The sequence below is a fragment of the Amborella trichopoda genome, chromosome 13 (genome assembly GCF_054954075.1).
Source record: "Amborella trichopoda isolate Santa Cruz 75 chromosome 13, AtrichopodaSantaCruz75HAP2 v2.0, whole genome shotgun sequence".
Lineage (NCBI taxonomy): Eukaryota > Viridiplantae > Streptophyta > Magnoliopsida > Amborellales > Amborellaceae > Amborella > Amborella trichopoda.
The window spans coordinates 48,152,623-48,170,417 of record NC_142348.1 but is presented as its reverse complement, the minus strand read 5'-3'; positions in this window follow the sequence as shown (position 1 = coordinate 48,170,417).

The window sequence follows — 17,795 nt, the reverse complement described above, 5'->3', positions numbered from 1 at the left end:
ACAGAGGAGAGAGAAGAACGACAGAAGCATGGCAGCGATGGGGTTCTGTCGTCCATGACAGAGGAGAGAGAAGAAAGACAGAAGAAGCATAGACGATAATGGGGTTCCGTCATCCATGACAAAGGAAAGAGAAAGAGAGAAGGAAAGAAGGAAAATGGACGACGATGGGTTCTGCCGTCCATGACAAACAAGAGAGAAAGAGAGAGGGAAAGGAGAAACATGGACGACGATGGGGTTCCACCATCCATGATAAAGGAAAGAGAAAGAAGGAAAGAGTCATGAACGACGATGTGGGTTCTGCCCTCCATGAAAGAGGAGAGAGAAGAAAGACAAAAGCATGGGTAGCGATAGGGTTCTGCCATCCATGACTTAGGATAGAGAAGAAAGACAGAAGCATGATCGACAATGGGGTTCTGTCGTCCATGATAGGAAAGAGTGAGTAAAAGAGGAGGGATGAAAAAACATAAACGACAATAGGCTCTTTCGTCCGTGATGAGGGGGAGAGAGAAAGAGAAAACATGGACGGTGAAAGGTTCTGTCATCCTGGTGAGCGAAAGAGAGAAAGAGAAAATATGGACGGTGATAGGCCCCGCCGTCCATGACAAGAGAGAGAGGGGAAGAGAAAATATGGATGACGATAGGTTCCCCCCGTCCATGACAAAAGAGAGACGAAGAGAGAACATGGACAACGATAGGTTCCACCGTCCATGAAGAGAGAAAGAAGGAAAGAGAAAACACTGATGGTGATAGGTTCCACTATCCATGATGATAGAGAGTCAGGAGAGAGAGAAGAAAAGACACGCACGATAACAGGCATTGCCGTGTGTGTCAGAAAGGACTCAGAGATGACCCGGCCCACCACTTGGGAAAGGGCCCGATTCAATGTCCTTGTCATAGAATAGGGGAAGAAATGTCATGCCCGGTAATGGGCATCGTCGTGCATGACAGGAGGGAGAAGGAACTAAGATAGTGGCCCGACTCACCACTCCAGTTACGGTCCGGCTCACTGTGTATGTTTCAGAGATAGGAAAAGAAAGTTGACATCATGCTTGATGATGAGCATCGTCGTGCATGACTGGAGATGAGATAGAAAGGAAGGAATAGAGAGAGTAGGAAAGACATAGAAGAAAAGGACGAGAGACACAGAAGAGAAAGAAAGTACAGAGAGAGATAGGAAAGAGAGAGAAAGAAGAAGGGAAAGTAGAGAGAGGAGGAAAGGGAAAGAAGAAGGCTAGGAAAGAAAGGGGATGAGAGAGGAAAGTGAACAGAGAGAAAAGAGGAAAGCAGGGGAAGAGAGACATGCACGATAGTGTTTGTTGTCGTGTATGTTGAGAGGCAGAAGGAGGACGAGAGAGAAAGGCAGAAGAAGAGAGAAAAAGAGAGAGACACGCACATCGATAGTTACTGTTGTGCATGTTTGGTGAGAGAGAAGAGACATAAAGAAGAAAAAGATGAGAGAGAGAGAAAGAAGATGAGAGAGAAGAGAGGATGAGAGAGAAAGTTACCTTCACCAAGGGGTATCAAACCTTTCTTCTCTCTCCTCTCTCTCTCTCTCTCTTGGACATGACCCTCAATCAAAGCTTACTCTCAATATTTTATTAATCTGAATGAAGGTCCTTTACAATGAGGTATAACATTATATTTATAGACTTGGGCCCAAAACATTGGTGGATGCACAAAATCTGACCTAATTGATGATAATTACAATTTATTTGAATTAAAATAAAATATAAAAATGGGTGAAAAATGACAGCTTTGCCCCTGCCCAACAATTCACAAAATTCCAAAAATAGTCCTTACTGCTGCCCTAGAATGTGCGTGGTCTTCCATGGATGATTCGGGGTTGCTCCAGTGCCCATTTATAAAAAGATGATTACTTTCTCATTGAGCTCGGCATGATGATCAATTTGATACCAACTTCGAGCCATGGATCATGTTTTTAGGCCACGATCATGTGACTTGAATTTTATACGAATCTTGGAAACTTCGGATCGATAATGCGCTCATTTCTTGATGTATTTTTATGATTTCTTTATTGAATTACACTAAGTATGCCATCACTATCGTGTTGCAATAAACACAGCTTGATTTCGTGCTCAAACGAATATTTTACCATCTTGGGTTTTGGCCGGATTTTAAATTTCGAAGACCGGAATTTTTAGCAATTTTGACGTCCTCATACACCAAATCTGACCGTTCATCACGTGAAAGGTTTGTCCCAGATGTAGCCTCAAACCTTACGCATACAATGGAACTAATCTCGCGTCGATCGTGTTCACGGACAATGACATCCCAACCAGCTTCAACCGCTTTCATGTCTACCCTCTGCACATCACCTTTTTCATGCAAGGATACGAGATATTGAGAGTGCTTGTTGATAATGGGGCATGCTTAAACATATGCCCTATGAAAACAATGAAGCAAATAGGCAAAAGCCCGGATGACTTCGAGCCATGTCAACTAATTATTGCTACATACGACGGGACCAAGAGACAAGCTGACGGCATATTGCCACTTACACTCAAGATCGACCCTATCGTCCATGTGATAAAGTTTTATGTCTTGGACATAAAACCTTCATTCAACGTGCTACTAGGAAGACCGTGGCTGCATGAAAACCTCGTGGTCGCCTATACACTCCATCAATGCCTCAAATTTCCAACTATAAATGGCATCGCGAAGGTATGTGTCGAACCCCCTTCTTTTCTCAATCCTAGTATGGGTAACGGGAAGTTAGCCGTAGGGGTCGAGCTTGGAGAAATCTCATTCGCTTCCTTCGAGCCGATTGTGCCACCTTCAGCCTAGAGGCCGGTGACCTTGTTCCTCAAATCTTGTAACCTTCTGCATCGATGGATGACATTATCCAATGTCAACATCGATATGGTTTTGGGTCCCTCGAGGCTTGACACATGCTCTTCTCCTAAGGCTTCCAACCAAGCTAAGGCTTGGGAAGTCGTGGGCAAGGTGCAACAGAGGCAATCTCTGAATCACCCCAAGACAAAATTGAAAACGGGGATCGAAGAGGTCTTAAGTGCTCTCTCACCTTATTCAAAGCCGGATGAACCCTTCAAGCTATCAGGTTTTGTATCTAGAGGCATTCAAAGCCTCGACCCTCTTGATGCTCGTCCTTCAAAACGGCCAAAGGTGATCCTTGAATCCCCAACGGGGAATAATGCCTCTTCCATACCTCAACACACACAAGAATTAGGGATTGAAGACCTTTTTGCTGACCTGGATTTGAAGGTATGTACAATCGGTTTTGACACAGCCAATCGTGCTCACCCACCGATACAAACCCAGGAACGAAATTGGTCGATCACTCTCCTATCTCGAGAATCGCTAGAAGCATACTTGCGGAATGAACAAACGATATACTACATCAGAAAAACCATGGTCGACTATGAGACAACATACATAGACGTAGAGAAGCATTGCTTAACACTTGTGTGGTCTATATAGAAATTAAGATACTGTGTCTTATCTCATACAGTCAAGCTTATCTAAAAAGTAGACCCATTAGAGAGACCAGCCCTTAGTGGACGTTTGGCAAAATGGAGAATGCTATTGAGCGAGTTCGAGATCGAATATGTCACTAAAAAATCAGTCAAATGACAAGTCATTGCTGACCACTTAGCTGAACACGCACTGCCAGATAACACTCCCGTTAACATGGATCTCCCTGATGAGAATCTCTTCACAACTGAGGACTCTATTTGGGAGCTATACTTCGACGGTGAAGGAATCAATACGGGTCTGGTGTAGGTGTCATACTACTCTCACTCGAGAAGATTGTAATGCTAACGACCATCAGATTGAATTTCTCATGTACCAATAACATTGCTAAATATGAAGCCTTGATAGTTGGGCTCGAGAACGATATGGGAATGAAAATAGCAAATATGAGTGATTAGTGCCGTATTACTTATTATAAACCAAATTCAAGGGATTTGGAAGGTGAAAGAAGAAAAACTCAAATCCTATCAAGAAAAGGTGGAAAATATGATCCCATATTTCAAGAAAATCACCTTTTAGCACGTAACTAGGGAAAATAATCGGTACGCTGACACCCTTGCTTCAATGGTTGATATTCCTTCAAAAATCACCATGTTGTCATTCTACATCAGGAACAAACATGACCGTTCCCCACCAAGGATCGAAAAAGAAATAAAGCAAGAAAATGAGAACGATATGGAAGTGTCTCTCATGGCTTCAAATATGCTAGTTAAAGCTAAACCATGGTTCCACGATGTTTTGTCCCTGCTAAAAGATGGGTTATACCCCGAAGGAGCCACCAAAACGGATAAATAAGCCCTTCGAAGGTTTTCTTGGGATACTTAGTAAGAGGTGATCACCTGTTCATGAAATCCTTTAATGACATCATTCTACGGTGTCTCGATTAGCCAGAAATCGACCAAGCACTAACAGAGTTACACAATGAAGGAGGTCATTCTTGGGCAGCCGCCTTAGCTCAGAAAATCAGGTGTCAAGCCTATTACTGAACCACTATGGTCGAAGATTGTTGGAAGTTCGTTAAGAGGTGTCCCAAATGTCAACTTTATAGAGACCTCATCCATGCACCGTCTGTACCACTCAACTCAACACCGCATGTATGGCCCTTTGCCATATGGAGTCTTGATACCATCAGAATGATCTCACCAAAAGCCTCAAACGGCCACCGCTTTATCTTAACGGCCACAGAGTACTTCACAAAATGGGTAGAGGGCGCATCATTTGTTAAAATTGAAGGACAACATGTTGCCCGTTTCATAAAGAACAACATTGCATTCAGATTCGATGTTCTTGAGTCAATCACTACTGACAATGGATCCAACTACAAAAATGAAAAGATAACTAAGGTATGCAAAAAGTTCGGGTTAACGGGATAATTCTCCACACCTTACTACCCTCAAGGAAATGGACAAGCAGGGGCCACGAACAAAGGACTTCTCAGGGTTATAAATAGAATAATAGAAGGTGGCAGAGATTGGCACGAAAAGCTAAATGATGCGCTCTGGGCCTACCGGACAACCGAGAAGACTCCTACTGACATGACCCCATACTCATTGGTATATGTTATGGAAGCAGTGCTACCTATTGAAGTTGAGATACCGTATCTCTGAGTGCTTACTCACAAAAATTCAGATGAAGAACAAACGATCGAAGCACGAATCGCTGCCCTCGTTACTTTGGATGAAAGACGACTACGAGCAACACAAAATATCATTGCTTACCAGTGTAGAATCGAGAGGGCATACCTAAGAAAAGTTGTTCCTCGAAATTTGAGAGAAGGAGACATGGTACTCAAGAAAATCTTCCACACTTCTACAAATCCTCACCCTTTAGGCAAGTTCAAACCTAATTGGGAGGGGCCATTCGTGGTTACCCGAGTGCACGTATGCAATTCTTACAAGATAAAAAAATCAGGAGGAGTACGAACTCAACGACTCCATTAATGCGATGTATCTCAGAAAATACTACCTGTAAGGGGCTCAAAAGCGTGGCGAAAACCTGAAAAGGCATCACAAAGAAAAACAAAAAAAAGAAAAAAGAAATGGGCGTGGTGAAAACTTGAAAAGGAATCACGGGTAAAGAAAAAAGAATAAAAAATCTCCAAGAAGGAGCTTCCGATTCAAAACCTCAAGTACAAACAAGTACTTGTGAGTTACAACAATATTGCACAAGCAAAACACTCAAGTACAAACAAATACTTGCAAGTTCCAACAATATTGCACAAGTACATCCTGAGGACGAAGACTCCTCCTAAACCCTGTAGATTCCCAACATAACTAACTCAGAAAGATGTAGGAGGGTGACATGAATGGAAAATTGAAGTGACTTCGACGAACCTTGGAAGAACGTCGAGACTTCTCCAAGATGGAAGCCTGGCAATAATCCAGAGAACTCTTCGTGGACCCCCGAAGCACAGGATGAAAGCTTCAAAGGTAAAAAGACAACTTCGAGACTTTTGAGTTCTCACGATCCCACTAGAAAATCCTTTCATCCTCTTTGGGTAAAATATAATAAAGAAACTGACCACCACAGGGGCCACAGGATTGTAAGGCCCATCCCTTTTGAAAATGCTTTTTCAATTTGATTGTTAAAACCGTCCATTTCCAAAACCTTTTTAGAAAGGATTTCCTCCATCACTACAAGATGTTAAATTGTTAGTCATCTGGCCTCGTTCTCGAAGCCAACTTCTTATGCCTGTTATGAATGCTCGAAACTAGTCAGGCACTTCATGGTTGTATGAGTATAACTGCCAACTACCAAATATCGGAGATGGGTGAAGCTCGCCAATGACGACACTGGCTAGTTTGGGAGCATTTTCTCTCTCAACTAGATCCCCGAAGGCAAAATGAGGCAAGCTCATCCCTGTGTGTGTGTGTAGGATGACCCAATAACCGGAAATTCGAGACAAAAACCCTACAACTAGGGGACTGAATGCGTAAGATTTCAGTTTGAAAAGCGTGTGCAAAGAAAGTGTTCCATTATGTTTCGGTGAATAAAATTGCACACTTACTGATGAGCTAAAACCCCCCAACAAGGGCAAGTTGAACAAGGACCCCCCAATAGAGACAATAAATTTTTTTTTTTTTCAAACTCCTCATAATTGGGGCAAGTTGAAAGACCTCTTGGAAGGGGCAATTTTCCAAAAACAAATTATGGGCAACACACCTGGTGTCGCCCATCAAAACACAATAATAATAATAATAATAATTATTATTATGGGCGACACAGCTGGTGTCGCCCAGCCAAAACACTAAAAAACAAAAAAACATTCTATGGACAAGACACCTGGTGTCTTCCATCAAAACACTTAAAATAATAATAAATTATGGGTGACACACCTAGTGTTGCCCAGCCAAAAAAATAAATAAAAAAATCTATAGGCGACACACCTGGTGTCGCCCTGCAAAACACTTAATATATATATATATATATATATATATATATATATATATATATATATATATATATATATATATATATATATATATTTGTTTTGTTTTTGTTTTTTATTTTATTTTATGGGCAATACACCTGGGGTCGCCTAGCCAAAAAAAAAAAAAAAAAACAGATTTCTATGGAAGCCTGTGAGGGCGACACCACACATGTCGCCCAAATTTCTTTTTGCAAAAATTCCCCTGGTCAATTCCCAAGACATTTCATGATCAAAACTATGTTTTTCATAAAATTATTCTTGTTGAAATCAATTGTTTTCAAAGCATTTTGAAATAAACTTTTTTAGACGACTTTTCAAATGCTCCTTAGTGGCACGAGCCTAAACTGCCAACTAATTTCCCAAGCTAAAAATAAAAAATAAATAAAAAAGAAATGCTCGGCGGTGGCATGAACCTAAACTGCCAACCAAATCTAATTCAAAAAACATCAAACTCGTGTGACATAAAAGAGCCGAGACAGAAAAAACATCAAACTCGTGTAACATGAAAGAGCCAAGATAAAAAAAACTTCAAACTCGTGTGACATAAAAGAGCCGAGACAAGAAAAACGTCAAACTCGTGTGACATAAATGAGCCGAGCCAAGTAACGTCTAGCCTCATATGACGTAAAAGGATCAAGTGTAGCCTCGTATGACGTAAAAGGTTGGGTGTATCCAGTTCAACATCAAACTCATGCGATGTAAAAGAGCCGAGGAAGGTAACATCTAGCCCAGTATGACGAAAAAGGTCAGGTGAATTCCGTCTAGCCCCATATGACGTAAATGGCCGGGTGTATTCCTTCTAGCCCCGTATGACGTAAAAGGGTCAGGAGAATGGTCCATTGCTGCATGACGCTAAACTGCTTAGAGGGCTCTATAGTTGTAGGAGTTAAAACTGCTAATCAACCTTGTTTTTCGAAATATCTTTCTCTTTTTAAAAAGTTTCACTATATGCCTTGTGTTTTCAAAAACTTTAATTTCTTTGTTAAAATCATAACCTGTCATTGCTCCGGGTTCTATTTCAAATATCCCTCTATCTTCAAAAATTCTAAAAAGTCTTTCAAAACAAAGGAGCTTGGACACCGGTATATGACGATTACCACGTTGATGCGATTACCACGTTGCTGCCTCGTCTCTCTCTTCGGAATTGGCCAGACAAGTCTGTTCCTATAGAAAGTCTTTTCCTATATAAAGCCTTAGGAAACCCTAAGGAAATCAAAGAAGATGCAAGAGTTAAAAATTTCAAACTGTGAAACCCCTAAAGTTAAGTGGCATGCCAAGAAAATCGAACTCAAGTTTCAAGCTTGTGTAATTTACCGACATCTCACGCCGAAAACCCTAGGATGAAAATTCCTTAGGTGGGTGAACTCGGTGAGCGCAATGACTTGGAGCGATTAGTTGGTGTGCCCTCTGACCACGTGACATCAAGAAGATATTTAAAATGTCTACATTATGTTTGACATTCACTTGCCCCTCGAAGGATAGGGAATGCTAAAGTGTCTACGTCTTTCCCACTCACTTGTCACTTGAAGGGCAGGGAGTGCCAAAGAGGGGCAATTTTAGACACCCCATTTTAAATCTGGCAAATTATGTGGTTTCCAAAACCCTTAGAAACATACTATCCTAGTAAACCCAAATCTATAGCCCACATAGCTTACCCTGTGACCCAGAACCATTATGTCTACCAAGAACCCTGCAGATACCTCGTTTTGACGCAAAATCCTACAAACGCCCTATTTTACTAAACAAATCACCAAAAATAGTAGAAAAATCCTTTTTGACTCAAATTTTCTCTGAGAGCTTAACAAGAGGTTGAAGAACACATATGAAGTAGAAATTATTAGTTTGGACCAACTTTGGATTGGGCAACACGAGTGGTGCCACCCAGACTAAGGTGACACTACTACTGTCGCCCGGGCGACACCACTGGTGTCACCCAGCCCTGTTCAAGCCCAAGTTAGAAATTTCTTTTGTGCTTCAATTTCTTACCTTTTGGTGAATTTTTTAGGACATTTTTTTGGGCGACACCACTAGTGTCGCCCAAACCTGAATCCCCAAAAATGGTATCTTTGGTTGGAGGATTTGTTGGTTATGGAAAGATGCCCTTCCCAATAGATCCTTGGCCTTTCTAAATCCTTTTTCGTGGCCATTCAATGGGAAAAAAAAAGAGATTGATACCTTAGCCCCTTTGCTCAGAGAAAGTTAAGCCTGAATCCCTAATCGAAAAACCCTAACCCTAAGCCTGAGAAACCTCAACCTAGACTTAGGGAACCCTAGTTCTAAATCATCTCTAGGGCACAACAACCCTTTTTAACCAGATATTGTCTGGTCAACATCTGAATAAGAGAGGCAAAGAGGACACCGGTCTGATACGTGCGAGCCCTCGAAGGCTCGAGGGTCTCCGGCCATTCGGCCCAGTTTGGTATTGTTCTCTTCTTCTTCTTACTATTTTATTTTATTTTGATTAATTTTGGTCAGTTTATTGCTTTGAACTATTGTTTTGATGTTTTGGATCATGCTGACTTTGCCACAGAACTGAGACCGGATCTACTAGTTTTCGGGTAGATCTGCCTTCATATTTGAATTCGATTTGTCCCACTTTCTCTGCCACATTATTTTTATCATTTTAAGGTATCAAAATCTGAGAGGTCTTTGTCGAAAGATCTGTCCGATTTTCATCGTAAACAATGGTGTTAACCTAGGTACCCTTAATCAGCTCAACCACATCTTTCTCTTCCAACAAACCCACATCTAGACGAAAAGATTTCGGCCCTCCCTTTAACAAACCCATATTGAGCAAGATGGAGCAATGGTCGGAGGAGATTCTAGCTAAAGCTTTCACAGACTCAAGAAGGAACTCCTCCATCCATTCCACTGATGTCAAATATCTATTTAGTTTTGACATAGATAAATTTGTGATACTATTATTGGACCAAGTGAATTTAAATCCAATAATAGGGCGATCCAGTAAAGAATTAATTTCAATAAACCTATTAAACATACGCATTGATGTATTAATTAGAATACAAGCCAGACAGTCATTCGGCCACCAAATAAAGTTAAAATCCCCCCAACAACCACACGAAAAGAACACGACTGAATAACATAGGAGAGCTCATTACGAAAACTTTCTTTTAGAGCGAGCACTGTGGGCCCATGTACATTCAAAAAAACCCAAGAGAAACCCACCTTAGGACCGTGGAAACCCACTAGTAAGTGATAACAATTTCAAAATTCACAAAAACCAAAGGATCCCAGAGGATCCATAAACCACCCGATGCACCAGAAGCAACTATCCCACAAAAAGCAACAGCCACAGTTAGGACTTGGGAGCTTCGTTTCTTGCAAGAACAAAACAACAGGCCTATATTTAGTTACAAGCAACTGTACATCCCTCTTCCTACTGGGATGGACAAGACCCCTAACATTCCATAATAAGAGATTCATTAAAAACCAGAAAGAGAGTTAGAGGAAGAACCTGGTCCTACGGAACCAAAACCTAAGTACACCTCCTCAAGAGCCATCACCTCCATCAGTTCATCATCTCCATCCGAGGACGATGAAGAGGAGTCATACGCCTCTTGCCGCTTAGAATCACAATTGCAGTAGGCGCGCCACCACTGGCAATTGCACAGGCTTGAAGTCTCACAAGATGAATGAACTCCTTTCATGGCACCCTTTTTCTTTTTATCAGCAACAAACTCTTTGGCCGGGTTCTTGGCAGCAACATCATCAGCAACATTTAACTCTCAAAACTTCATGGGAAGCTTCCCACTCACCATATGCCTCTTAATTGATAAGCGAGTCTTTCGACGCTCCTTGATGTCCTCCAAAATCATCCGCAATGGTATGTCATCCATACCCATGTCTTCCACTAACTTACCAAAACAAGAGCATCCTCCACCAAAGATCCCACCACTGACCATGTGGCCCTTTCCACACTTGGTTTTCTAATGTGACCAGAGGAAATGCCGACTTGCATAGGGCTACCGATAGGATAGCCCCTAGCATCTTCCACCACAGAAGCTTTTGTTTAACTAGGCTCAGTAAGAGAAATCACCACAAGATTCTCAAAGACCACCACGTCCAGTGACGAAACATCCATTACCACATCAGAGTTATCGACAGCAAGGGGCACAGGTTCGAAAGTAGCTTCATCTTCATCAATGCTTACCACAACATGGGGATCGATCACCAGAGGGTTGAAGCCCTACCTAGGATTCTTTCGAGAACCTTTCGTCACTGCCTGACGTGATGGAATTGGATACATACTCACCCTCTAAAGAATGGCCAACAAAATGCACAGGAAACGCTGAAAGAAGCACAGATAAGAGAGAACCTTTTGGAATCTAAGCCGTAGTAATAAGAATAGAATCCTTATCTAAGCCGTCCGCAAATCCTCCCGAAGAATCCCGGAATCTACCGATAACAATCCAACGTTTTGTGATCTTAGGCGTTACCATATTTTTTAATTTCAAATTCCTGAAATTGTGTCTCTCGTTCCTCCCCCGATGAAGATGATTCCGGTTCCTCGAGGGAAAATTTTCGGTTGTTCTCCTTACAGTATCAAGTCAGAAATTCATGCAGTTTTGCTTCTTTTGCCACCTCCTTTACAAAAAGGTGTAAAGGTCTGGAGCCAAAGTCATCAGTATTAGAGATTTCAAAGAAGCTCTCACTCAAGCACAAAAGAATGATTCTTGGGAAAAGGAGGCCAGTGCATCGGCCAACTTTAACTCGCACAGAACTTCAGATCGAACTAAAAGAGAGTCTCAGTCCAAATCCAAGTAAACTCCAAACTGACTTGCCACTTTCTTAATAATGGTCAAATTCCAACCAGAAAAGGGGAGACCCCACAACTTCAACCAAATAGAATCCACAAGAATAAAAGAAGAGTGGTCAGAAGGTTTCCACTGATCTAAAGAAAGAAGATTACCGCGAACACGACAAAATCTGTTGGACAAAGCATTCCTCACCTCGTCCTTAGAACGAGGCTTAAAAACCATTTTGTTTGGGCCAATAGCTTTAACATCAGGACTGTAGGATAATCTCCACCCTCTGGGTCCAGTCAGAAAGGTCGAAAAGATCATATATGGGGGCCAAAACGGTTCTACGCAATAAAAGTTCGAAATTAATTTCTAACTGGTTCTAGGCATTTTGATAAAAATCCACCACTGGCGATGAAAAACTATTGGACAAACTAACACCCCGAGAGGGGCCAGATTCCCTCCCCACCAATGTTCTTCTCCAATCCATCATGCTTCAATCTCTCTCCAGCTGCGAGAGAGAAATTGTTGACGCCTACAATATGACATGACAAGAAGAAAACAAAAAAAAAAAAAAAGAATTGAGATAGTTACTCACCTAAATACCGTCTTCACCTTTCAGAAAGATAGTTACGCACATAAAAACTGTCTTCACCTTTCAGAAAGATAGTTATGAACCTAAAAACCGTCTTCACCTTTCTGAAACATGAGAGTAACAGATACATATATGTGCTCTTGTCACAAAAGGCAAGAGAGTGAACCTCCTTATTTTTTTGTTGTTTTTAAGGAAAATCTCTCTTTATTGCGGAGCGTTCATTTCAAAGCATATTTAAAACTGAAAAAATGCTTTATGATAAGTATGCTAGAGAGATCACCGCAAATTATATGTTGGAAAGAAAAAGAATATTAATCAGATGCAACAATTAGCAAAATTTATTATTATTATTATTATTATTATTATTATTATTATTATTATTATTATTATTATTATTATTATTATTATTAAGGGGATCCGATATAAACAAAACATCAAAATCAACGATTTCTTCTTTTTTTTTTAATCAAAACATGGCCCTCAAAAGGAGATCTATTTATTTTATTTTTTTTCGTACACGAATCTAGCTCGAAATGCCCCACGGTGGCGCCAAACTATTTACCGTGTAAATTAGAGATCTTCTGAAGATCCCTTAGATCTATACCACAAACTGATTTTAAGAAAAGATGATAGAGAGTGGGGAAAATCAAATTCTGATTTTAGGCCAGATCTACTCAGAAATGAGTAGATCCGCTCTCAAATCAGTGGTAGAGTTAGCATTGATCCAAAAAGCACGAACGGATAAAATAGATATAAAATCCTAAATCTAAAAAAATAACTATAAATAAATAAATAAAAAAGAATGAGAAAAATACATGGCCATGCCAGTTGGCCCCGCAAACTCGAGGCTTTGAGGCCTCGCCCGTATCAGGACCGATTGAGTTTATGTCGTGCGTCATCTTTTGTCTCAGGTTTTGACCATGCCAAGGCCTCGCCCGTATCAGGACCAGTTGAGTTTATGCCGTGCGTCATCTTTTGTCTCTCTTCAGGTTTTAACCATGCCAAGGCTTCGTTGGATTTCTTGACCTAAGGGTGGCCTAAGGTTTTCCTAAGTCTAGTATTTGCTAACCGGTTTTCTTTTTTCTTTGGGCTCTCTCTATCTTTCTCTCTCCGTCTCTTTCTTTTTCTCTCTCTAGCCTCCCACATCCCAACTTCTTTTTATTTCTTGCCTACACGTCCCACACAAAAAATGATCTTTTAAAAAGAGGTACGATAGATATTTTTTCATAAACTCAAAAGGGTTATGTAGAATGGATAACTACTAAAAACCTAACAGATATGCTAGGTGTAAAATGAATGACTATGCGATTTTTTAGGTGTAGTACTAAAAGCCAAAAGATTTGCTAGGTGTCGATCATAGGATTGGGACTATGGATTATGGTGGTATATGGTTTCGAGGTCTACTGAAATAGTGTGGTTCTATGAGTTTTCTAAGGTTAGGAAAATTATGGTTTTCCAATTTAAAAAATGGGGTGTCTATAGTAATTAAAAAAAAAAAAAAAAACGAAAAACCTTGCTATGTGAAAAGGAAAAAAAGTAAATAATATTAACTTTATAAATATTTTATTAAAATATCTTTCAATGATAAATATGTTTCAGTGATTACTAATAATATCACGTGCAACACAGGTGCATATTACTAGTAATCTTTAATATGAAGGCCATGAATATAACAAAATAATAATAATTTTGAAACTAGAAATAATAATTATATTAAAAAAACATTTGGACCATTAGTTACACTTGTTTTTAGATGAGCTACCTATTTGCATCCATCTTCAAGATGGATGCTTTATACCTTGACCAGAAATGTGGTCCAGCCCGCATGGAACAATTTTCCAACTCTAAAAATATGCATGCGGACTCCAAAAAGAAGAAAAAAGATTTTTGGGAAAATTTATATAAGGTTGCAACCTTAAAATGTAGAACTACGGATGCACCTCAAAAATCCATTGGTAATTTTTTTTTTTATGTTGAAATCCTCTAATTGGTCATCTAGACATCAATATGTATGACTATGAAATAAAAAAATGATTTTGGGCCCTAGAAATGGTACATCTTGCAACACATTATCTAGACCGTCCATTTTCAACATTTTTATATTTTTTATAGATCTACTTGATTTTAGTCGTTTTTTAAGTTTAAAATTTTATATTACATTTGAAAATAGATTTTGAAATAATCATAAGAATATTTTACATCAATATTATATATTATGACAAAATTTGAAGGTATGCCTTAAATAGATTGTTTACGGTTCCAACCTTATGGAAACCACATCCAAGATTTCTATCGACAAGAAAAATATCAATCCTCTCATTTCAGTAGATCAATTAATAATAGAGATGTGGTCGGCTGATCTATTTTATAATTCCCGTGCTTTGTCTCTAGCAGTGTTTAAAAAAACGTCGAGTCGAACCGGACTCGCCCGGTTCGACTCGGGAATCGCCATGGACGAATCAAATCGGCAAAAAAAACAGGAATCGTCCGGTTCTAGAGAGAACCGGACGATTCTGCACAGTGACTCGCCGATTCACTGTACGGAATCGGCGAGTCCGTACAGTGAATCGGCGAGTCCCGTACGAAATCTTTTTTTTTTTTTTTTTTTTTTTTTTTTTTTTTTTTTTTTTTTTTTTTTTTTTTTTTTTTTGTAATCCATGATAGATTTTTTTTTAATACTTGATCGATTCTTTTGTAATCCATGATTGAATTGTTATTTTTTTTTTTTTTTTGTAATCCATGATCGAATTTTTTGTTTTTTTTTTTTTTTTTGTAACCCATGATAGAATTTTTTGTAATCCATGATCGAAATGTTTGTTTTTTTTTCTTGTAATCCATGATCAAATTTTTTGTTTTTTTTTTTTTTGTAACCCATGATAGAATTTTTTGTAATCCATGATCGAATGTTTTGTAATCCATGATCTAAATGTTTGTTTTTTTTTTTGTAATCCATGATCGAAATGTTTGTTTTTTTTTTGTAATCCATGATCGAATTTTTTTTTTTTTTTTTTTTTTGTAACCCATGATAGAGTTTTTTGTAATCCATGATCGAATTGTTTTTTTCTTTTTTTGTAATCCACGATTGAATTTTTTGTTTTTTTTTGTTTGTTTTTTTTGTAATCCATGATTGAATTTTATGTAATCCATGATCGAATTTTATGTAATCCATGATCCAATTTTTTGTAATCCATGATTGAATTTTTTGAAAATTTGTGATTTTTTTTTTTAATCCATGATCGAATTTTTTTTTGTAATCCATGATAGAATTTTTTGAAAATTTGTGATTTTTTTTTTTTAATCCATGATCGAATATTTTTTTATAATCCATGATAGAATTTTTTGAAAATTTGTAATTTTTTTTTTTAATCCATGATCGATTTTTTTGAAAATTTGTTTTTTTTTTTTTAATCCATATCATTCAAATAGAAAATGAGAGAGATGATGATTCTGAGGCCACCCTATCCCAGCCATATTATTCACATATCGAGTCCCAACAGCAACAGTGTAGGGATGAGCACGACAGTGCAGGTGAGCATGAAGGATGGACAATCTTCGGGGATTTTAGATTGGGAGCACAACAAAACACTAACACTCAGGGATTTGAAAATAATCGATGATTCGTTTTTAGATCGAATCAATGAATTGTTAAACAAATTCAATCAATGGCACCAGCGTGACCAAGAAGAACAATAACGTCGTCTATCATTTTATTTTTAGATCATATGTTACTAATTTTATGCTTCATTGTAGTCCATGTATGTTGATATACTTATTCCATAATAATTCTATGTTTATCCTTTTGTGTGATGTAAATTAAATGCTGAATGGCGGTTCATGCAGGGAAAGAACATATCAATATTCGCATATTCATTCAAAAACATGAAAATTCTTAATGGAGTACCCTCATTTCTTATTGAATTCTTAAAAAACAATATTTATCATGAATTTTAATAATTTTTTCGGATTTTGTTTAAGCTTTATTATGACCGATTCACCCGATTCTCGATCCGGATCGCCGATTCGCCGATCCAGATCGGTTTTTTGGGAGCCCGATCCGGATCACCGATCCATTTTTTAAACCATTGGTCTCTAGTGTACGTTCTTCACATGCTTGCAAATAAGAAAGTGAAAATCAGTGTTAGGAAAGCGGGCCCATTACTGGGCCCTGACCCAAGTACTCGTCAGTTATTGTAGCACTTAAAAAACAATTTAAACAAAATTATAAAAACGATCCAAAATAGATTTTTTACACATTTTATCCCACCCATCCTTACATATCAACTTCCTATTAAAAAATCATATTTTCTAGCCAATACCTCTATATAAAAAAGTTTTTAAAAAATTTGACAAAAATACCCTACCCTCATGTAATAAATCATTTTCAAATCTCAATAAAAAGAAACACTGGACCACACTTGTACAATACTAGACTCGTCACTTCAAAACACCAGACCGTTATTTCAAAATGCCAGACTGCCCTTTCAAAATGTCGGACCATCATATCAAAAAGTCAGACTGTCCCTCCAAAAGATAGACCACAACTTCAAAAGATCGAATCTCCCATTCCAACAAGAAATAGTGTTTGTACTGCCACCATGAAACGTCAAACCGCCATCATGAAAAGCCATACTGCCACTATAAAACGCTTGACCGTCACCATGAAAAGCCGGATTGGCCATTCCAATAAAAATAATTAGCGGATCGCTTATTCAAAATGTCGTACTACTCCCTCCAACTAAAATAATTTGTTAAACATAACTAATTGTGGTTAAAAAAATACTGAAAAAATAGATTTTAAAAAATGAGTTTGTGAATGGAAGTATTTTAAATTTTTTTCCAAAAGATGGAAACAAATAAAAATAAATTTTTTTTTGGCCAAAATATTTTTTAATCTTTGCCAAAATGATAGAAAACATTAAAAAAACATGTTTACAAATATATTCCTTTTTGTAGGATCTTTTATAAGCTTATTTGAAGTGTTTGAAAATCCATTAGTTGGACCTCTAACTCGGGTTAAAAAAGGCCTAAGCCCGAGTAACTCGGCTGACTTTTTGACAGTGGTGAGAATAAACTTCAAACCGCAAGATCGCTTTATTTGAATGGGTCCCACACTCGTAAAGCGAGTCATATTGGCCAGTTAGCATCAATATGAGAGAGGAATGAAAAAGAAAAAAAAGCAAAAAAGGAGGAGAAGACAGATAAAATAAATAATATTACATTGTGTTATAAATTATTTTTATGATGAAATGTTTATAATTATTTTATCAACTAAGTAGTTATTGATTGAAAACTTGGCAGATGTCCTAGTCAGGCCGAGTACTCGAGTTTACCTTGAGCCAGTTTAAAAAAATGTCGAGTCCTCCGGTTCGTTTCGGGAATCGGCACTGGACATGCTGGTTCTGGCAAATTACACGGAATCGTCCGGTTTTAAAGAGAACCGGGTGATTCTGTACATTGACTCGTCGATTCACTGTACGGAATCGGCGAGTCCCGTGAA